This window comes from Schistocerca americana, chromosome 5 (assembly GCF_021461395.2).
Source record: "Schistocerca americana isolate TAMUIC-IGC-003095 chromosome 5, iqSchAmer2.1, whole genome shotgun sequence".
NCBI classification, from domain to species: Eukaryota; Metazoa; Arthropoda; class Insecta; order Orthoptera; family Acrididae; genus Schistocerca; species Schistocerca americana.
In genome coordinates, this window is record NC_060123.1 from 259,902,184 (window position 1) to 259,925,128 (window position 22,945).

Consider the following 22,945-nt stretch of genomic DNA (forward strand, 5'->3'; position numbering starts at 1 on the left):
GCGATGCCACTGGGCAGTGGATGACTGGAAGCGACTGATATAGAGTGGTAAGTCACACTGTAGCCTATGGTAATCCGATGGATGGGTTTGGGTTTGTCGAATGCCTGTAGAAGGTTACCTGCCATTATGTGTAGTATCATCAGTGAAGAACGGAGGAGCTGGTGTTAGTGTATGGGGATGTTCTTCGTGGTTAGGACGTGTTCGCCTTATTCTGCTTAAGGAAACGTTCAATTCGGCAGAATATGAACACATTTTATTGCATTGTGTTCTGCACACAGTATAGATGACAAATGTTTATATCGGCATAAGCATGATAATGCAGCACGACACACAACAGCATCTGTGAGGCAATGACTGTGGACAATAACATTCCTGAAATGGACTTACCTGGCGAAAATACAGACCTGAACCCAACGGAACACTTTTGAGGTGAGTCAGAACATTGGCCGGGAACCTCATCAGTCGTCGCAGTGCAAGGACTGAAATTTCTTGTGAGAGCCAAACTAGAATTAAACTGGTAGGTACTGTTAGGCTGGCCTTTCCCAGAAACATCCTCAGCCTGAGATACGTTCGTCGAGGTCGACCCCTTCCAGCTCTGCCTTCCACACTCATCTTCTCTAATTTATGCACATAATTATGGTGCAGGTACTCATCGAGGTGCAGTTTGAGCAGTTATTACCGTATGGCAGCGAAACTTGGTAGATATGCTAATGCGTCAATGTAGAACTGACTTACGCTGGAAAAAAATAGTCGCGATTTTGGCCACCAGGTGCAAATCTGGCGCTGTACACTATCTCGTTGGCGTCTACGGCTCACATATTGAACAAACTGTGTAAGCGGCGGTTAATAATACAATCAACTTTATGCCGTTATGAAACTTCCTGACAGATTAAAACTGTGTGCCAGACCGAGACTCAAACTAGGTAGTTAGGAAACGAGGTACTGGCAGACTTGAAGCTGTGGGGACGGGTCGTGAGTCTTTCTTGGGTAGATCAGTTGGTAGAGCACTTGATCGTGAAAGGCAAAGGTCCCGAGTTCGAGTTTCGGTCCGGCACACAGTTTCAATCTGCCAGGAAGTTTCATATCACTGCACATTCCACTGCAGAGTGAAAATCTCATTCTGGAAACATTATGCCATTGTCACTTGCTTGACCTTTTCTGCCCATGTCGTGTTCCTCGGGCATTACATATGGAAACATTCCTGTACGTTACTTATATCTAACAACTGAGACACTCACTCTCATGTAGTACCAGTTAACACATACGACTGCTGTGTAGTTGGAAGCCACCTTCATGGATCTGTGGCGCCCGAAAGGAGGCATCCCTGAGCTATTAGGGATGAAAACGATGCCAACCGACTAACGATTCGGTTGCTGATTATTACTGGAAAACCTGGATAATACGAAAAAGACCACATAAAATAGTGCAGCGACTCCTTAGCAGGAAGCAATGGAATGTGCTTACACCTATTCCAGAATCGGTCTTTACGACGACATTATGCTACTACATATCTGTGATCAAGCGAACTGTTATTACTGTTGAAGGAGATATGTGGGACATTTAACTATTATTAGCGTATTAAAGTCTCCAAGCCCAGCACTATGAGACGCAGTGTCTCATACACTAGCAAAGCTACTGTTTCTTCTATATAGGGATGACAGTGTGACGCCAGGAGGAATAATGAAGATCACTTGGGTGAAAAAATAAATAAATAAATAAATAAGAGGTTTCGTCGTTAAGAAAATGGGAGCGATCGTGCATTTTTATTAATTTAGAACATTAATGCGCGACAGCCTGTGTGTGTGTGTGTGTGTGAGAGAGAGAGAGAGAGAGAGAGAGAGAGACAGATAACAGAGATGAAATAATGCGAATACAGCAGCGATACATGTGGGAAACTGCTAATAATTGTTGAAATATTCCATAACAGAGTTGGTTATCGACCCATCAATACATGGTACATGCAGGATCGAAAATCTGCGGAAATTCTTACCACGACTGTAACTGTCGTCTTCTAGCGTTCAATAATTCTGCCTCCTGTGCTGATGACCTTACTGTGTTGGTCATTGCCTAAATTAGTTTCTAGTGTTCAAAATTTCTGAGCACACAACCAAAGAATTCACTCGTCGCTTTAAAACTGGATTTCACAGCAATAACTTCACTTAGATAGCAGACCCTAAGAGTGCAACTTCACTAGAACTGGTATTAGAAACTTTGTGCTATTTAGAGTTGCTAATATATGAATCCCTTCTCACACCAATGTTTTTATTTTTCTCTTTAAAGTGAATAATAAATGTTCACTGTGAAACTTCAGTGAGTACCAACATCCAAATCGTACATCGTAAGATCTCTTAGTGAACAGGAAATAAAACTGATTGCTACGACTTGAGTCAGTACTATGTTACTCAATTTTTTTTAACATAGCTGAACTAAGACTACGCAAAGGCACCGCATTGTATTTCAGTGGTATGAGCAGCATATCCACAACTTCTGCAACCCCCTCAGTAATATGTGTCATCAAGTAACTTACAAATGATTTAGTAATACGGATGTAGCTACTGCGTAAATATTCACTTTATTCTCACGCTTCAAACCTCTAAAATCAAGACCGAGTCACTGTTCTTGTCACTGCGCCAGTTCTTAAAGATACAGTATAACATAGAGTACTGCATAGTACGGCATAAATGTAACTTATTGAAACTCTTTACCCTACAAGACTATTACTACTACTATCACCCAAAATCTGCCACTGTAGCTACTCCTTTACGAAACAATGGTTCAACGAAATCAGTAACCACGGAAAACTTATCTATAATAGAATAAAACAGACTGCATCTCCAAGTCAGATCAATTTTGATGGAACACTAGCTCTGAAAATAAAAAAAAATTAAAAAAAATGTGTTTGACCTTGCCTACGACTTGACTTTAGTCTGTCGACAATAAGGAGAAAGCTGAATTTTTGCCTTAACAGGAGATACACGCTGTTTGGCTGGTAAGTGCCTAAGAGCTAGAAGCCGCAACCGTGCATTTTAAAATAAAAAAAAAAACTGCAAGTGTGTGAGTTCAAAATAAAACATCTTTCTTTCGTAGGATATATTTAATTACAGTATTCCTCAGTAACATATTGCATAGATATAATCTTCACGTAAAATGGAAACATAGCACTTAATTTTTCAACAACAAGTTTTTATTTTAACACACTGAAGCATTCAGTTTCTACCATATGCGAACGACGGTTGAGTACCAGTGTTCCAACAATTTCACCTTTAACTTGGCAGCCAGTGCTTCATTTTTGTCAACAAACATATTCCACCGGAGTGCACTGAGTGAGGGATAACCATCGTCTTCATTATTATAGACATCCTATGCCGGTAACATTCCCGTAACCCACTTCACGTTCTCGAAACCCTTCACTTAGACACGCGACTCGGCTGGAATAACTGAGCATATACAACGTTAACCATTTTACAGAATTTACATCCAGCTAATGGCAGTGCGTTGTTAGCTCCAGCATAAAATCACCGGATCCAATCGCACTACTTCGATCGCCATCCAGCACCTGAAGTGCTATTTCTTTTAGAACAGGTCGATTGTCTGTACTGCGAAATCCCTGGCAATCAAAGGGCACGTCGTACTTTCAGGCTAACACTGGTTGTACTGCTGCTATCAGCTCTCAGGCTAGAACTGATGCTCATTAATAGGTGGAAAACTGATTACGTATGCCGGAACGCATCAAACATCGTTTACTACCTTTTGGCGTACAACTAAAACTGGTGGAGAAGAGAGCGGGGGGGGGGGGGGGGGGGGGGGAAGCACGTTGCGTGTCCCCCTCCATTACCAAATGGTTCAAATGGCTCTGAGCACTATGGGACTTAATATCTGAGGTCATCAGTCCCCTAGAACACATCCATGCCCGAGACAGGATTCGAACCTGCGACCGTAGCGGTCGCGCGGTTCCAGACTGAAGCGCCTCTAACCGCGTGGCCACACTGGCCGGCCCCTCCATTACCCCCATGACTTGCTAGGTGTTGAAAAAGTACAATGTCAGCTGTGTGCTTTTAGGTGATACAAGCAAGATTGTCAATTCGATTACTACAGTCTAACTATGCATGCCTAAATGTCAACAACAAGAGTATTTTCAATATGCTGACTGTTCTTTGTATCAGTTACCTGCATGTGGTGGTGTAAACTTCAATGCAGCCCGGCCGGTTAGCCGTGCGGTCTAACGCATGGCTTTCGGGAGTGGGAAGGAGCGTCTGCTCCCTGGCACGAATCCGTCCGGCAGACTTGTGTCGAGGTCCGGTGAGCCGGCCAGTCTGTCGATGGTTTGTAGGTGGTTTTCCATCTGCCACGGCGAATGCGGGCTGGTTCCCCTTATTTCGCCTCAGCTACACTATGTCGGTGATAGCTGCGCAAACAAGTACTCCACGTACGCGTACACCACCATTACTCCACCACGTAAACATCAGGGTTACATTCGTCTGGTGTGAGACGTTCCCTGGCGGAGGGGGGGGGGGGGGGGGGGAGGGAGGGCGTCCACCGGGGGCCGAACCGCACAATGACCCTGGGTTCGGCGTGGGGCGGCGGAGGGGTGAAGTGGACTGCGATAGTCGTCGTGGGGTTGTGGGCCGCTGCGGCTGCGGCGGGGACGGACCGATAGTTTCGTTAGTAAGTAGCAAAGATGGATGAGTGGAAGAAAATAGCAAAAGTAGTTTATTTACAATCATTAAGTTGTAGTACGGTATTTCGCAAACAGCCGTCGTCTATAAGCATTGAATTCAGCCTGTATTAGATCGAGTGCAGTAGGGGCGAACACATAAAGTGGAATACCGTTCGTAGATCCGGCTTCCACGGACCTGATGGACTCGTCACTTACACCCTTCTGTACAGCCGGAATACAGGTAATTTGACACGACTCTTCAGCTTCTCCCGGCGTACTTCATGCCACAAAGTTCACAGGTGGACTGCCGGATGTCAGTGTCCAACCGGCACAATATTTCGGCAAATGGTCGTGTCACCATCATCAGGTAAGCTGATAAAAGCCGGCGGTGCTCTTTTATCTCCCCTCCCCCCCAGCTCTCCGTCTGATCAGTCGCTCCATTGGCCGTCCGCGCCCAGCATCCCTACCTCCACTTCTCGCACTGACACAGTGTTCAATCCTGGGTTCCCACCCAGGTGCGCGTGCCTGCAGCAGCTCTGGTCTTCCTCCACCTGCTCCGAAATCAGTCCAATGTCTGGTATCTATTTTCTCTTCTTAAACATTCTAATAGAGGGTTCCCATGCCTTACGAAAGATGTACCCGGTATCACAATTTATCTGCGGTTCCCTTATTCGAATCACAATAGTTTCCTTAGTGACGAGCCCCAGAAGTTGGATGTTTGTGTTACAACCTTGGTGTGGTCATAATCCATTCCACGTAATTCCGTCAGGTAATGTTATGGATTGCCGACTTGTTAGGCTGCTGCAGTCTTGTGTGTCGTGTGTCTTCGACAGTGCGCACCGTCTGACCTAGGTGTCTTACCGCATTGGCAGAATATGTGAGAGACCCTGGATCTCTGTAGCACAGGGTTACAGTGCTTTCTGCTGGTGGGCGAAAGACTTCCAGAGAATTCGTCTTATCTTCTCGGATAACGCGTGACAAAAAGGAATAAATACAATGCCGGCGTCCTCCGAGAGTCTTCTTCTGGTTCCGCCGATTGTACAGAGAATGTAGGGTGCAGGGTTCTCCGAATTTGCCACTCCTTGCGGCCATTCTTCAAGTTCTTGGTTGATATTGTTTTCAGGTAGGGTAAGAGCCCTATGTACTAAAGGTTTGAGCACGCCGTTCCTCTGAGCCTGATGGTGGTAGCCATCCCCATGTAAGTACAAGTATGTGCTTGTTTCCTTCCGGTACACGCTGTGGTTCAAACTGCCGTGCGCTCTTCTTTCAACTGCGACATCCAGAAAGTGGAGCACTCCATCCACCTCGGCTTCCATGGTAAAATCGATGCTCTGGTGTACGAAACTGAGGTGTGTAAGGAAGTCATTCAGCTTCTGTCTTTCACTTGGCCATATAACGAAGGTGCATCAAAATACTGAAAAAAACAGGTAGGTTTCCATTGTGCTAATTTCAGTGCTTCCGCCTCGAAATATTCCGTATACATTGACGACAACTGGTGAAAGTGAGCTTTCCGTGGTTACTTCTTCCATCTGCTCATAGCAGCCACCGTCGAAAAGAAAGCGCGCTAATGAGCCAAAACAATGTGACTACCTGCTTAACAGTTTGTTTTTCCGTCTTCGGAATGAAATACATACTGATTATGGGTATCAGTCATCCGACAGTTTGTTGGTGGGTTTGTGGAGGTATGCAGCATTTGATACCTACGCATATGTCACGTAATACGCGTAAGTAACTGGCCGCTGACTTGCGCTCGTGGCGATGGCTCCCAAAAGCGACACAGATGGGTTCCATAGGATTTACATCAGGCGAATTCGGATCCCGAGACATCAACTTAAGTTCACTGTATTGCTCCTCAAACCACGGTACCATGGCTCCGGCTCCGAGATACGGACACTGCTGGAAGATGATATCACTGTCGGGGAAGACATCAAACACGAAAGGATCCAGGTGCTTCACAACTGTCAGCGAGTCTTCGATCCACACAGGTGCCACTCAAGCGCAGGAGAATGTCTCCCATAGTATAATACTGCTCCCGCTAGTCTGCGTCCGTGGTGCTCTGCACGTTTCGAGCCGCCGTTCACCTCGATGATGGTGTTTGTGGAGACGACCAGCGGCCTAGTGCAGCAAAAATGTGACTCACCCGAATAAATGACACGTTTACATTGACCGACGGTCGAATCCTGATGGCCTTGTGCCCACTGCAGTCGTAACTGACGATGTCGTTGGGACAATAGGTGAACGCATAGGGGTGGTCTGGTGCGGAGCACCATGTTCAACAATGTACGATGAACGGTATGCTCAGACACTTGTGCGTTCACCAGCACTGTGCTCTTTCGGCAGAGATGCCACACATAATCACCCTACTTTACAGAGCAGACAAGCCACAGACCCCCACGTTTTGTGAAGATTCGTGTAAGTCCAACCATTTAGCACCTAGTGGTAGTTTTACTGTTTTCTACCTCCGTCCGTAGATGCACACGACAGCAGCACGTGAATATGCGATCAGCTTCGTCGTTTTCGAGATACTAGTTCACAGGTCCTGCGTAATAATAATGTACCCTTTGTCAAAGTAGCTAATATCAATGGATTTCCCCATATCTTCGATAGTGTGAACCCCGTTCGTGTCCGCTCCGCTTACATACGGGGGCTAAGCGGAAACTAAGGAACGATAGGTCGTGAAATGGAAACCATAGTGAAAATCAAAACTGTTTTATTTGCAATTGTTAGTTACGACTTCCATCTATTAACTCCACAGTCGCCGATCCGAAATAGACGTTTGTCGTAGCGTTGTACCAACTTTGCAATACCCTCGATACAGAAGGTAGCCCTCCAGTGCTTTCCGCCAATTCTCTAGGCTAGTCTACAGCTCGTTGTCTGTGCCAAAATGTTGTCTTCATAGCCAGCGGTTCATGTAAGCAGAGATGAAACTCAGAGGGAGACAATTACGGGCTGTATTGTGGGTAATCAAATATTTCCAATCGAAAACGATGCAGAAGCATCTTCATTGCCCCTGCAGAATGCGTCTGAGAATTGTCTTGAAGAAGAAAACGTACGACAGTTATGTAATGTTGGCTGCATAGCTTCAGGCGAAATTTCTCACCAGGTCCTCATACTTGGCGGGAGACACTACTGTTCTAGGTGTCTTTATGTGCTCCATGTGTGCTCAGAACTAAAAAGAACCACGTAATGCGATCGACGGGCATACTAGAGACACTGCCCAACACATCTGTGCAAAATCTCATAGGATTTTCACTGTGGTTTCCATTTCGCGACCGATCGTTCCTTACTTTCCGAATAACCCTCGTACTTTGTCACCGCGTCACGTACCCGCAACGTCACCAGGCGACATTCAGTGTCGCGGTGGGTAGTGTTCATAATGTTTTGACTTACCAGTATATGTCGACGTCAAGACGTGCCCAGAAAGGCAAAGTTCCTCCGTCAAATTTATGGCAAATAAGTTCTAAGGAGTCTTGTAAATGCATCCTGTTACAAAGAGAGACAACGTCGAAACTCACGAGGATGTCGTTAGATTTTAGCTCAAAGTTGTTGATGCGTCCCACGAAATCCTCAGAATTGCGAATATGAATGAGCCCTTCCCGACGTAAGTGCTAGGTGAATACTTTAAGTACTTAGCGAGTAATTATGTCGGACCACTGATGTTGCTGATGATGGGGCATAAAGGAACCCGCCATTGTGAACCTTAGGCAGTGAGTGAAGTCTTGGTGGAACTGTTGCTCTCTGTCTTAGCTTCTAAACATCCTCGACTGGAGAGCTGGAGAAGCACCACGGTCTTCGTCTCCAGCCTCTTGGTAGGTATTGTCTTCGAGTAGGACCCACATTTTCTCAATGTAATCGTGACATGATAGGATCACATTCGCGGTGCCGTTGTCGGCTGGTAAGACCGCAATATCAGATTCACTTCGTTTCCTTAAGGCTGCCCTCTCCGTGCCAACAATGTTCTGTTTCATAGGTTTCGTTTTGCCTGAGAGCACACAGGTTTCGCGACGTACTTCTTCAGCGGCTTCAGGGGTAAGTAGTGCAACTAATTGTTCCACCGAGCTGATAATGTCCGTGATAGATGCGAATTTAGGAGTTCTGTCTTAAGAAGTGACACCGCATCGTCATCCAGTTGCTTGGCTGTGAGATTGATGATAGTCTTGCAGTGAGCATTATAAGGTTCCTCTATGATACACACTCGAATTTCGATTACCCAGTGGCCTATATTTGTGTGGAGCCCAGTGCGGTTCATGTGACATCATCGCTCCAGTCCCCTGTCCAAGAACTAAACTGGTTGTCCAGCTGTAGATTTAATTAGAAAAATTCTTTCAGTCGAGTCCAGGCACTAGCGAGAAAGTGGACTCTCTCCCGTACCATGGGCAGACTGACATGTTCCTTGATTCTTCTGGGTGTCGCTGAGTCGATGTGATCTGTTACTTTGGCGAAGTTCGGTTCTACGCGTTCTTCACGGCATCCCGTAAGAAATGCAAAATGCACTCACCAAACGGTTTCTCCAGTGGCGCAGCTTGTCAGGTCTTTTCATGCTGCAATACATCTCCTTCCCTTGATGGGATTATATACCTTCTCCCAGCGTTCTTCATGTCGAAACAGTTCACGCGTGAACTGGCAGAAGTCAGTGTCCAACGAGCACAATATTTCGGCAAACGACCACGTTGCCATCATCGTGTGCGCTGATGAACTGACTAACGGGGGCCGACGCCGTGCTTTTTTCTCCTCCTCCTCTCCCTCTGATCAACCGCTCCATTGGCGGTCCGCGCCCGGAGTTGCTACTCTCACTCCTCCCGCCCACACAGTATTCTGTGCTAGGTTCGCGCCCAGGTGCGCCTGCTAGGGGCACCTCTGCTGTTCCTCCAAACCAACGGCACACCAGATGCAGCAACGCGGGCGGGTGGGGGGTAGGGGAGGGAGTGGCCTTCCCTTCCACTCCATGGCCTTGGTATGTGGCTCCCTCTATGACAAGGATGCTACTCCCAGCAACATATAATATTGGCAATTGTCTCAGTTGTAGAGTGACACCACAGATAAGAAACCAGTGACGCTGAAGTCAGAAAATTCTCCACCCATTCCGGCAGTGCCACACTTGTTCCTCATACCTTCTTGATAATTTGTTGCCATAAACAATACTGAAATGAAAACATAAAGCAATTTTAGAACACAATGATGCCAGTTCAATCCTTGTGCGTCGAATAGTTTGCGAGTCTGAGCGTGTTGATTTAAATGTATGGCTATGTACACTATGTGATCGAAAGTACCCGGACACCCCAAAAACATACGTTTTTAAATTAGGTGCAATGTGCTGCCAATTACTGCCAGGTACCCCCGTCTCAGCGACGTCAGTAGTCATTAGACATCGTGAGAGAGTAGAAAGGGGCGCTCTGCGGAACTCACGGACTTCGAATGTGGTCAGGTGATTGGGTGTCACTTGTGTCATACGTCTGTACGCGAGATTTCCACACTCCTAAACATCCATAGGTTCACTGTTTCTGATGTGATAGTGAAGCGGAAACGTGAAGGGACACGTACAGCACAAAAGCATACAGGCCGCTCTCGTCTGTTGACCGCCGACAGTTGAAGAGAGTCGTAGCGTGTAATAGGCAGACATCTATCAAGACCATCACTCAGGATTCCAAACTGCATCAGGATCCACTGCTAGTACTACGACAGTTAGGCGGGAAGTGAGAAAACTTAGATTTCATGGTCGAGCGGTTGCTCATAAGCCGCACATCACGCTGGTAAATGCCAAACGACGCCTCGCTTGCTGTAAGGAGCGTAGACATTGGACGACTGAACAGTGGGAAAACGTTGTGTGGAATGACGAATCACGATAGACAATGTGGCGATCCGATGGCAGGGTGTAAGTATGCCGCATGCACGGTGAACGGTGTCTGCCAACGTGTGTAGTGCCAACAGTAAAATTCGGAGGCAGTGCTGTTATGGTGCGGTCGTGTTTTTCATGGAGGAGGCTTGGATCCCTTGTTGTTCTGCGTGGCACTATCACAACACAGGTCTACATTGATGTTTTATGCAACTTTCTTGCTTCCCACTGTCGAAGAGCAATTCGGGGATGGCGATTGCATCTTTCACGATCGAGCACCTGTTCATAATGCGTGGCCTGTGGGTCGACTTCATGCCAGGCCTCACCGACCGACATCAATACCTCTGCTCAGTGCGGCACTCCGTGAAGAATGGGCTGCCACTCCCAAAGAAACCTTCCAGAACCTGATTGAACGTATGCCTGCGAGAGTGGAAGCTGTCATCAACCCTAAGGATGGCCCAAAACGATATTGAATTCCAGCATTACCGATGGAGAGCGCTACAAACTTGTAAGTTATATTCAGCCTCGTCTGCGGATACTTTTGATCTCATACTGTATCTGTTCCATCTGGGGTGCGGTAACTCTGACCAGCGTCTGCATGTGCTCCTACATTTAATTCCTACAGCGGTTTTGAACAGGATATAGGCAACTGAACGAAGAGCGTCGCAGTTTTGTGTGAGTGCGTTCTCTCCACGATGTACAACACCATTCGTGAAGTGTCTTGGCCATCTCTGTCATGTCGACTAAACAAAGCTGCTACGAAACGTCCAGCTCCTGTTTTTAATGATTCTTTATTGAATGGAAGACTGTTTTCTTCACTACCGTAAGGGCTACGCCTATCTCATCCATCTGAGCTACTGTTCAGTCTCAAACAGCAGAAGGCGAGTGGGTGAATTGATGGTGAAAACATGATGTTTATATTGTGAATGCGTGTGGTGTTAAACACACTATTCCACGATTTTCCTAGTACTTTTACAGCTCTTCCTGCTATTCCAACATGATTCCATCTCCTAGACCTCTCTAACGGGATTACTTCTCTAACTAATTCCGTGACCAATTGTGGCAAGTTACAGCTTCTTGCTTTAAGAAACCTGGAACCCAGTTAACTTCCAGACCCAGACAACAACGCTCCACTTCACCTCAACCTCCCACCTCCTCGCTCCTCGGTGTGTCCCTGAATAACTATCATTTCCTTACGTTAATTCCATAGAGCTCTGTTGCAACACTCCATCATGAACATGATAATTTTCATACACCAGCTGTGTCACCCTTTTAATAGCAGGGCTCCATTGTAATATTCCATAATGAATATGAATTGTCACATACCATCAGCATCACCATTTTAGCATAGCAACATCATCCCTTATTACATTTTGACTTTTTCATAAATTAACCTGAAATTTATAAATTTACGTACAGAGCGTCCAGAATTAAAGTTCAAGTTTCGAAACGATGTAGAAAAATATCCATTGCTCGGAATGATGCAAGAGGAAACATCATAAAAAATAACAATAAATTTACCTACAGGTGGCGCTGTAAGCTTCTTAATGTAAAAGGGGTCAGCTACAAATCACAGATGAATCGCAATACGACGGTTAGGGTTTGAGTTTCACATTACATCACTCCACTGTTCAATGTACGTGTGTACACAAGTTACACACTCAAGAATGGTGCATTGTTAGTTCGGTAGGTCCATCCATCGCGTGGCATGCGTAAAATTGATTTTTAATTATCATGAGGCCATAACCCGCATAAAAAGCAAAATGACATCGGTTTTTAATGGTCCTGTTGTCCTGCGGCCAAAAATAGCATAAAAAGCAAAATGACATTGGTTTGTATTTGTCGAAGACTGGCCAAAGACATGTTCAATATGCTGTCCGCCGTTGAAGTTGAAATCGAAAAACAGCATGTTCCACAACAGATCGGAGTGTCTAGCGGTTCAAGTTCAGACTGTGTTGGACAAAGCATACCTTCAGTTCAGCTAGGTTCGTAATTTTGGCACTGAACACGTCTTACAGATAACCCCACAGTAAGAAGTCACCCGGATATTAAGATCAGGCGATCTGGACGTCCAGGCTGTAGGAAGATGGCTGATAATTCTAGCACTTCCGAAATGCGTCTACAGCAGTCACTGCACTCCACTGGCTGTGCAATGTGTGGATGAGCGCCCTCTTGCATAAATATGATCCTACCCACACATCCACGATTTGAAGAATCGGGATGGTGCACAAAGACTCTCATAGCGTTTACCAGTGACGGACCCCCAGGACTCATCTCCTCGAAAAAATACAGCTCTACGCTAACAATACGGTTAATCTGCACCACACAATCGTCTTTGAGGAATGAAGTGGTACCAGTTGATGTGGGTGCTGATTTTTCGTTGCCCACATTCTGTAGTTCAGCTTATTGACATGTCCTTGGAGACAGAAAACTGTTTCGTCTGTCCACGCAATGTCCCACGGTCATTCATTGTCCACTTCCATGCGAACAAGAAGAAATATGAAACTACCTCCAACTCTGTTAATTGCCTAAACTCATTTCATTTAGGAGTCCTGATAGTGGAAACCCCCATTCTTATTATAAGTCACTTACCTCACAGAAAATCTTCATAACACGTACTACAGCAACTTTTTTGGATTTGTTTTATTGTTAGGATTTCTTACAATTCAGATCTACTTTTTGTGCTAGTTACTGGAAGTCATGTTGTCAATGTATAGCAGTCAGATTCCGTTAGGCTAGTATATTGTGGGTAGTAAATGAATTGGTTAAGTTTGAGTTTATCTGTCACGGAAAATTCTGTAGGCCAGTGTTTAATAAAAAAAAAAAAAAATCATTAAAGAGTATAGTTTCAAGTTGTAACTTGTCATAATTATCCCCAGAGTTAATTAGACACAGAGAGGTATTCCTGTTAGAGAGGCTTAGGAGATGGAATCGTGTTCGCCTTGCAGGAGGAACTGTAGAATTTGTTTTTCTAATGGTTCAAAAGGCTCTGTGCACTATGGGACTTAACTTCTGAGGTTATTAGTCCCCTAGAACTTAGAACTACTTAAGCCTAATTAACCTAAGGACATCACATACATCCATGCCCGAGGCAGGATTCGAAACTGCGACCGTAGCGGTCACGCGGTTCCAGACTGAAGCACCTAGAACCGATCGGCCACTCGGGCCGGCAGAATTTGTTTTTTTTTATAGCGTTTTTAAATTAGAACTTTAATTATGTGGAGCCTTTTTAAAAAAAAAGTTAAAATGCAGTTTTCTTCATTGCCTGCCCGCCACCTCTCGAGGAACTGAAATAGCAATAAATAACAAAAGAATTACAGAAAAATGTAATAGATCCTCGATCTAGATGGGGGTGACAAAAATTTAGAGGACGAACACTGTCACTCGCCGTAAAAAGTGGAGAAGTGTCGATCAAACATATGGCCAAGTAGACAACAGCCACAAACAAGTAAGCTTTCATGATAAAGAGATGCTGGTAACAAACTTCAGTACCGCAGAAGATGCATGTGCCCTAGCGTGCTCCGATAACCTCTTTTTGGTGGCAACAATAACTGTCACGCGAGGTCCGCCTGCGGAAGTCGCAGCTGCTTAGGAGGCGCCTCTTAGCGAGGTAAGGAAGGGGCGGCGGGGTAGAAGGAGGCGGTCTCACGGGAAAGAGCAGATGCGCCGCCAGGCGAGTGAATGAAGGCATTCAGGCGGCCGGCCCCGCGTAACTGTGTAGCGCAGCCTGTGCTGGCTCCCAGCGTCAGCAACAACAACAGCAACAGGTTCCTGGCCAGGTGGCACGACAGCAGGTGCACTAGCCCAGCCAGGGCCGGCAGCGCCAAGGTCGGCAAACGTCCGGCGTTTCCGCGTCCTGTCAAAGGCGTGGTAATATTGTGACCTAATACGAATGCTTGGTGTTTGTTCTTCCGAATACGCCCGAAAGAACAATTACCTCGCATTCACATGACTGATTTGCGTCGATGGGCAATTAATCCACAACCTTTGGTGCGGATGCACAATTACTTTCGACCTCCTGAGGGAACCTCAAAGTAGCGATGACATGAACGGGGACTGCGGGCAGGTGGCTCTAGGTGGGAATGCGGGTCGGCCGGGGGCATGCTGAGATAGTCTGCGCACTTGCGACGAACACTGAACCCGGGTGACATCATGGTTAACGCAGCTGCCTATTAAGAAGGAGATCCTGGGTTCCAATTCCGCTCCAGCACACATTTTCACTCGTCACCGCTTATTCCGCATCAAGAGTTCCTTCCCTTGTCTTTCCATTCACCCCATCCCCTTTGATTTACACAATACTGTGTCCTATCGTCATCTACAGCAAACGATTTAGGTAACTATGCCCTGAAAACAATTATAAAATGCGCAGGGGATGGATAAAAATGTGTCAATAACAAACACACATTCGGGAGGACGACGGTTCAATCCCGCGTCCAGCCACCCTGATTTAGGTTTTCCGTGATTTCCCTAAATAGCTCCAGGCAAATGCCGTGATGGTTCCTTTGAGAGGGCACGGCCGACTTCCTTCCCTAACCCGACGAGACCGATGACCTCGCTGTTTGGTCTCTTCCCTCAAACAATCCAATCCAATCTTCCCTTTCTGCCTGTAAATACGATAACGATAACCAAACACACAACACATTACCATGCCTAACACGATGTAGGAAAACCATTTGCATTCAAGATAGCTTCCAGACGACTCAGAATTGACACATATACGTCCTGTACGGTTTTCAAGGGGACCTTGTAGCATTCTTCCCGCAAAATAGTGGCAAGTTCAGGTAACGACGATGAAAAAATAATGAAACATTGTTTCAAAATATAGTCGAAAACCCAAAGAGAATCTGGTCGTATGTAAAGTACACCAGTGGCAAAAAACAGTCAATACAGTCACTGCTCGATAGCGATGGAAATGTTACCGATGATGGTGCCACTAAAGTGGAGTTACTAAATACAATTTTCCGTAATTCCTCAAAATGTTCAAATGTGTGTGAAATCTTATGGGACTTGAAACTTGCTGGCAGATTAAAACTGTGTTCACGACCGAGACTCGAACTCGGGACCTTTGCCTTTCGCGGGCATGTGCTCTACCATCTTTTTATTTTTTTTATTTTTTTTTATTAGGCTGTTCACAAACACGAAATGAAATGCATCCTCTGAAAAAAAAAGACAAAAATAAATCATTGTAAAACAAATCAAAAATGTAAAGGAACAGGTATACTGGGATGTTGTTTTTATTTACTTAGTTTCCATAAAGATCACTCTATTAAAAAGAACATGTAGATCATTTCATGGTGTAGTATGTGCATTATATATGGAGCGGTGAGAGAAGCGTGAGGTTCATTATCAGCTGTCAAATGTGCACACCGACTGCACCCGGCACATCCCAACTGCGTGGAGGGTCGAGGAAGACTGCCTGAAGATAGTTGTCAAAGGTTTTCCGATAGTGTGACCATATATGAACCTCATTGTGGGCTTGCTGAAAGAAATACCAAAAGTCGAGTCGCGACTCGGCAGCATCCCATAGAGGTACGCGATCGTCCAAACTTTGACACAGATGATCGAGTGTGATTTAGTCGCCGGAAAGTAGTCACTCTCTGGATGTAAGAAGGAAGCAGGTGTAACATGTTGCGGGGTCACACGGAGGTAGCAAGCCACCATCTGTCTTCCTAGGAGCCATACGTCCTCCACCGTGATACAAGTTAAGCGGTGATGGTCGTCATCCACTTGGCGACATTTCGGGCATAGTGGAGTGTCCACTAGTCCAATTGCATGGAGTCGTTGGTTGGAGTTGAACTTGCCACAGGCGACAGAGAACCACAGTGCCCGAACGAAGGTAGGAAGGAATTTTTGGTGCACATGTCTCCAAATCTTCGGCCAATGCAACTTGGGGTGTTTGAGTTCAATGACATTACGACTTACCCGTCGTAGCAGCCAAACATAAAAATCCATCGCGCATGGTGGTCTCGTGCGCGGAAGCTCGTCTATGATATAACTAAGTTCCACGATAAATGTTGATACATGCGCAAAATGTGACGTAATGTTGCCCACCGCCACCGGAGGTGTGAGGGACGCTGGAACTAGGGGATCCAGTAGGCGGGAGGTAAGGGAATCACGCCCGCTACGCCATTGCTTGTACATAGTGGCTAGAAGGAGCGCCGTCGCTCGGCAGTGAACATTCGTAAGTCCGAGTCCCCCATTGTCCGTAGGGAGTGTGAGCGTTGCATATCGCACCTAGAGGGGCGACCCAATCATCACAAAATAGCCTAGTGCTGATTGAAGTCGACGTCCGAGCGTGAGTGGTAGGGGCAGGATCTGCGAAATATGCACCATTCGAGAAACCACATAAGTGTTCAGATATTCGACTCGCTGCAAAGGATCAAGGCGCCGTAGGTGATGTTGTCGGACCATGGTACGTGTTGTCTGTAAAATACGTCGGTAGTTAATTGCCGCAGTATGTTTTACAGATGAGGTAAAGTCTATGCCGAGATAGCCGAGATTGCACATAAGGAAACGGACTGATTTCTTCCGGCGTAAGGCCCCTTCCAACCGGCATTGCCGCCGATTTGTTCATGTTCACCGCACTACCCGCCGTCACACTGTGGTCCAACAACAGTTCAAGGACCGTCTTCACCTCTTCCTCGGAACGAACGAGCAGCAGGAGGTCGTCCGCATAGGCACGACATTTGAAGGTGTAGCCCCGCAGTTCCATCCCAGAAAGAGAATTTGTTAGCCTCCCAATTAATGGTTCCAACGCTATCGCGAACAGCAGCATCGAAAGAGGGCAGCCCTGGCGAATGGATCGTCGAATTTGAATGGGCCCTGCTATACGCCCATTAACCTGTACCAAGGATTGTGCGCCCCCATAAATCCTTCTAATGAGACCAGTAAAACGATCTGGAAATCCCATTTGTTCCAGTACAGCGTACAGATAGTTGTGGCGCACCTTATCAAAAGCACTGTCAAAATCAACCGCCACCATCGCCGCTTTAAGCCGGTACTCCTCCGCCAGCGCTATCACATCATGGCATTCGCCAGTAGCTGTTTGCACATTCACCGATCCACCCGGTGTCGTCTGTTCTGGAGAGAGAACGCTACGAATTAACATACGACATCGGGACGCTAGCAACCGTGCAAAGATCTTATAGTCGGCATTAAGCAGGGTGATGGGGCGATAATGTGTGACCGTAATTCCTGGCTTCGGTTTATGTACTGGCACCAAGAGGCCTTCCATAAAAGCCGGTGGAATAAGCGCATCGGAATTTAACATCTCGTTGTACATTTCCGCCCATCGCGGTGCCATTTCGTTGCGAAATTCTCGATAAAATTCAGCAGGAAGTCCATCAATGCCTGGGGACCGATTCAACGCGCCCTTTGCGATCGCATCATGTACTTCCTCACAGCTAATGGCTTCCAGTAAGGTTCCCGCGGCTTCCACCGTCAGTGTACGGGAGACGTACGTTGCTATACGTTCGAGGCCATCGACAGGGGCTGCTGCTTCCCGATAAATGTGTTGGTAATGGTCGACGAATGCAGAGACAATGTCCGCTTGACGCGTCACTCTTCGGTCTTCGCGGGTAATTAATTCCTGTACCAAAACGCGTCGTCGGTGCTTTCGTTCATTCACGACGTGGTGCATGGAAGGAATCTCGTGCATTATCGTATCGTGACATCTGGCGCGCACCATGGTTCCCTGAAGGTGTTTACGAGCTAAAGCCACTAGTTTACTTTAATCCTTCTGCGTTCGATCCAGACGTCCTGTCCCGGCGGACCATCGTCCAGGTCGCGCAGCGCTGCAAAATAAAAGTCGGTCGTACGGCGGCGCCATTCTGCCATCTCCGTGCTATATGAGATGAACGTACGGCGAAGCGCCGGTTTAGCACAAGTCAGCCACCAATCAAGCTTCGTCGCATACCTTCCAACCCTTCGCTCGCACATCGTCCATGTCTCAAGGATCCGGTGACGGCATTCAGGATCATGTAGATGTTGAATGTTTAATTTCCACGGGGCCTTACTGTTCCACACCTCTCTACGGGGAAGAAGCACCGTACAGATGTAAGCGCTGTGATCGGAAAATGCCAATGGCCAGCGTTCCGCGTCCTGGACATCATTTGCATGAGCCCGTGAGATATAAATGCGATCTAACCTGCTCGCCGAATGACTTGTCACATAGGTGTATCCCGGTGCATCTCCATGTCGTAATTCCCACGTGTCACTAAGTACAAGGTCGCTGACAACGATTCGCAACTCCTGGCTGATGTTTGCTTGCGGCCATTGGTCTTTCTGGCTGAGAACACAGTTGAAATCTCCACCAATTATTACACATTCATAACGTCCATGGAAAAGTGGGGCAATGTCTTCTGCATAAAATCGCGCCCTCTCCCGCCGCCGATTGTTTCCCGACGGTGCATAAAGATTGATGATGCGTGTCCCAAACGTCGTGAAAGCCATTCCCCTGGCCGACGGAAGATAACACACGTTTTCCACTGGGAAGCCATCTCGCACGTAAACTGCCACCCCACTCCCATTGTGATCTCCATGTGACGAATAGGATTGGTAGCCTGCGATGTATGGGAGTGCAGCTATGTGGACTTCCTGCAGCAAAGCAATGTCCACATCAGATGCCCAAATCGTTTCCTTCAGCAGGTGTATTTTGGCCGGTGAACGCACGTCATTTATATTTGATGTCGCAATACGGTTCGCATGGTGTTGAATCCCACTCTGTCGATGCACAACATCTCCCTGCATCGGCGCTGGGGGTTGAGTTAGAAGACGTTCTCTCGCCCCTCTCCCTTCACCTTCAGCAATTATTAGGCTGTCTTCGTGAGTGCCGGCTGCCTCTGTATGACGTCCGGCGCCTCCTCAATATCCTCATACCACATCTTTGCAGGCAGTGATATATTCGTGTCCATTGCCACAGCATCTGCGTCTGGAGAGCCAACTGGTTGTGATTCCTCTTCAGCATCACCACATCCCGGTACCGTCAATGTGACAGACCGCTGCGGGTCTGATCGAACAGTTTCCATTGCCTCATCCTGTTTCGTAGAGGCTGTTGTGTCGTCTTGGTCCACAAGCACATCGTCGTCGGGACAAGGGGAGTCATCCCTAGGAGATGTCGTGCGACGACGCCGTTTCCTCCTTTTCGGGGAACGTTGTTTGCGTGATCTTCCTTCCGTGTCCTCAGATTGGAGGGAATCACGGCTGCCCGACAGAAAAGCATCCGTAGGAACCGGAAGTGTTTCGAGTCCCATCGTTGTACTTGGCGGGAGTTCGGTCGAAACTGATGTTGTCGTCACAGAGTGCGTTCCAGACGGAACAGCATCCGTAGTGGCTGGAACTGCTTCGTGTACTATCGGTGTGCTTGGTGGGAGTTCGGTCTCATCTGATGTTGTCGCCGTAGATTGTATGCTCGATGGAGCAGCATCCTCTGTCATCCCGACGTCTGCTACAAGGTTTCGGAGAGTGCCATCTTGATCGTCCACCGGGGCTGTGCCTTTTCGGTTCAAAATGGTTCAAATGGCTCTGAGCACTATGGGACTCAACTGCTGTGGTCATAAGTCCCCTAGAACTTAGAACTACTTAAACCTAACTAACCTAAGGACAGCACACAACACCCAGCCATCACGATCTTTTCGGTCATCAGCGGACGCAGTGAGGGCTTTGGTATAGGTGATCGGTAGTACTGTCATCCTCGGCGACGGCTCCCGCACATCTGAAGGCAGTTGCGTAATCCGCCGTTGCATACAGTTCGACCTGAGGTGTCCCTCCTGGCCACAGCCAGAACATGTACGTGGTTGACCATCGTAAATCACCACCGCCCGGCAACCACCAATTGTCAGATAGGACGGTACACGCTTCTGAAGATCAATAGTAATCTGTCGCACTGCGTTAAGAACGGGGTACGTGGCGAATTGTTTCCAGCGTTCTGCTGTGTGACCACGTACCGTGCCGTATGGCTTAAAAGCCTCGATAACTTCGTCAGCCTGGAGCTCAAATGGTAGCTCAAAAACACGTATTGTCCGTACACCCAGACCAGCATGTTCTACTGTTACCGTGCCGACATTCCCGTCACTATGGCAAAATCGGAGACCTGCTTTTGTCGCCTGTAGAATTCTCTCACACGCCGCGTCATTTACCATCTTAACATACACCGTGGGACTAACGATGGACAGGTGAATTCCGACAATATCGTTTGGCGGTATCCTGACGTCCTCTCGAATGAATCGTTCCACTGCTAAAGCCTTTGGTCGTTCGTAATCTTTGCAGAAATTGAATCGTAATGTAGTTTTCCTGTACTTGTTCGCCATGATCGTCGTTACTAGCCCGCGCGCAGACTAAGTCCACAAGTAAACAAACACTCGCACACTCCGCACAGGCGGAGGTATCGGACCTCCGCTTCGCACGGCCGCTAGCGCCGAACTGTACCATCTGAGCAACCGAAGCACGACTCACGCCCGGTACTCGCAGCTTTACTTCTGCCAGTACCTCGTCTCCTATGGGACTTAATTGCTAAGGTCATCAGTCCCTATGCTTACATACTACTTAACCTAAATTATCCTAAGGACAAACACACACACCCATGCCCGAGGGAGGACTCGAACCTCCGCCGGGACCAGCCGCACAGTCCATGACTGCAGCGCCCTAGACCGCTCGGCTAATCCGCGCCCGTAATTCCTTCACGAAAGAAGACCAAGTAAATATTCCAGAATTCGAAACCAGAACAGCTGTTAGCATGAGTGACATAAAAGTAGATATCTTAGGTGTTGCGAAACAACTCAAATTACTCAAGAAAGGCAAGTCTTCCGGTCCAGATGGTATACCAATCAGGTTCCTTTCAGAGTATGCAGACCCAATACCGCCTTTCTTAGCAATCATACACATCCGCTCACATGACGAAAGGTCTGTTCCTAAAGACTGGAAAGTAGCACAGATCACACCAATATTCAAGAAAGGAAATAGGAGTAACCCATTGAATTACAGACCCATATCACTGACCTCAGTTTGCAGTAGGATATTGGAGTATATACGGTACTCGAACATTATGAATCACCTTTAAGAAAATGACTTATTGATACATAACCAACACGGATTCAGAAAATATCGTTCTTGTGCAACACAGCTAGTTCTTTATTCCCATGAAGTGATGAGTGATGTCGACAAGGGATCTCAGATCGATTCCATATTCCTAGTTTTCCAGAAGGCTTTTAATACCGTTCCTCACAAGCGACTATTAATCAAATTGCGTGCATATGGAGTATCGTCTCAGTTACTTGATTAGATTCGTGATTTCCTCTAATAGAGGTCACAGTTCGTAGTTATAGACGGTAAATCATCGAGTAGAACAGAAATGATACCTGGCATTCCGCAAGGTAGTGTCATAGGCCGTCTGCCGTTTCTGATTTACATAAATGATCTAGGTGATAATCTGAGCAACTCCCTTCGATTGTTTGCAGATGACGCTGTAATTTACCGTCTAGTAACATCATCAGACGTTCAATTCCAATTACAAAATGATGTAGAGAGAATTTCTGTATGGTGCGAAAAGTGGCAATTGGTACTAAACAAAGAAAAGTGCGAGGTCATACACATGGGTACTAAAAGAAAGCCGATAAATTTTGGGTATACGATAAATCGTACAAATCTAAGGGCTGTCAATTCGACCAAATACCTAGGAATTACAATTACGAGCAACTTAAATTGGAAAGACCACATAGACAATATTGTGGGGAAGGCGAAACAAAGACTGCGCTTTGTTGGCAGGACACTTAGAAGATGCGACAAACCCACTAAAGAGACAGCCTACACTACCCATGTCCGTCCTCTGCTGGAATACTGCTGCGCAGTGTTGGATCCTTACCAGGTAGGATTGACGGAGGACATCGAAAAAGTGCAAAGATGGGCAGCTCGTTTCGTGTTAAGGCGCAGTAGGGGTGAGAATGTCACTGATATGATACGCGAGTTGGGGTGGCAGTCACTGAAACAAAGACAGTTTTCTTCGCTTCGAGACCTGTTTACGAAATTTCAATCAGCAACTTTCTCTTCCGAATGCGAAAATATTTTGTTGACACCCACCTACGTAGGGAGAAATGATCATCATAATAAAATATGAGAAATCAGAGCTCGAATGGAAAGATTTAGGTGTTCCTTTTTTCCACGCGCAATTCGAGAGTGGAACGTAGAGAAGTAGTATGAAAATGGTTCAATGAACCCTCTGCCAGGCACTTAAGTGTGAATTGCAGAGTAACCATGTAAATATCGATGTAGATGTAACGATGATGTAGCTGGATGGCGATAACGCACTCCCCTTTTCAAAGTAGACCACAAAGGTCAATAATATAATCTGGTGACTGTAGTGGCCAGGGGAAATGTGAGAATTCATCCTCATGCTCACTTAGAACCAGTCCTGGACGACACGAGTTGCGTGAGCAGTGGCTCTCTTGGAGCACAGTATCAGT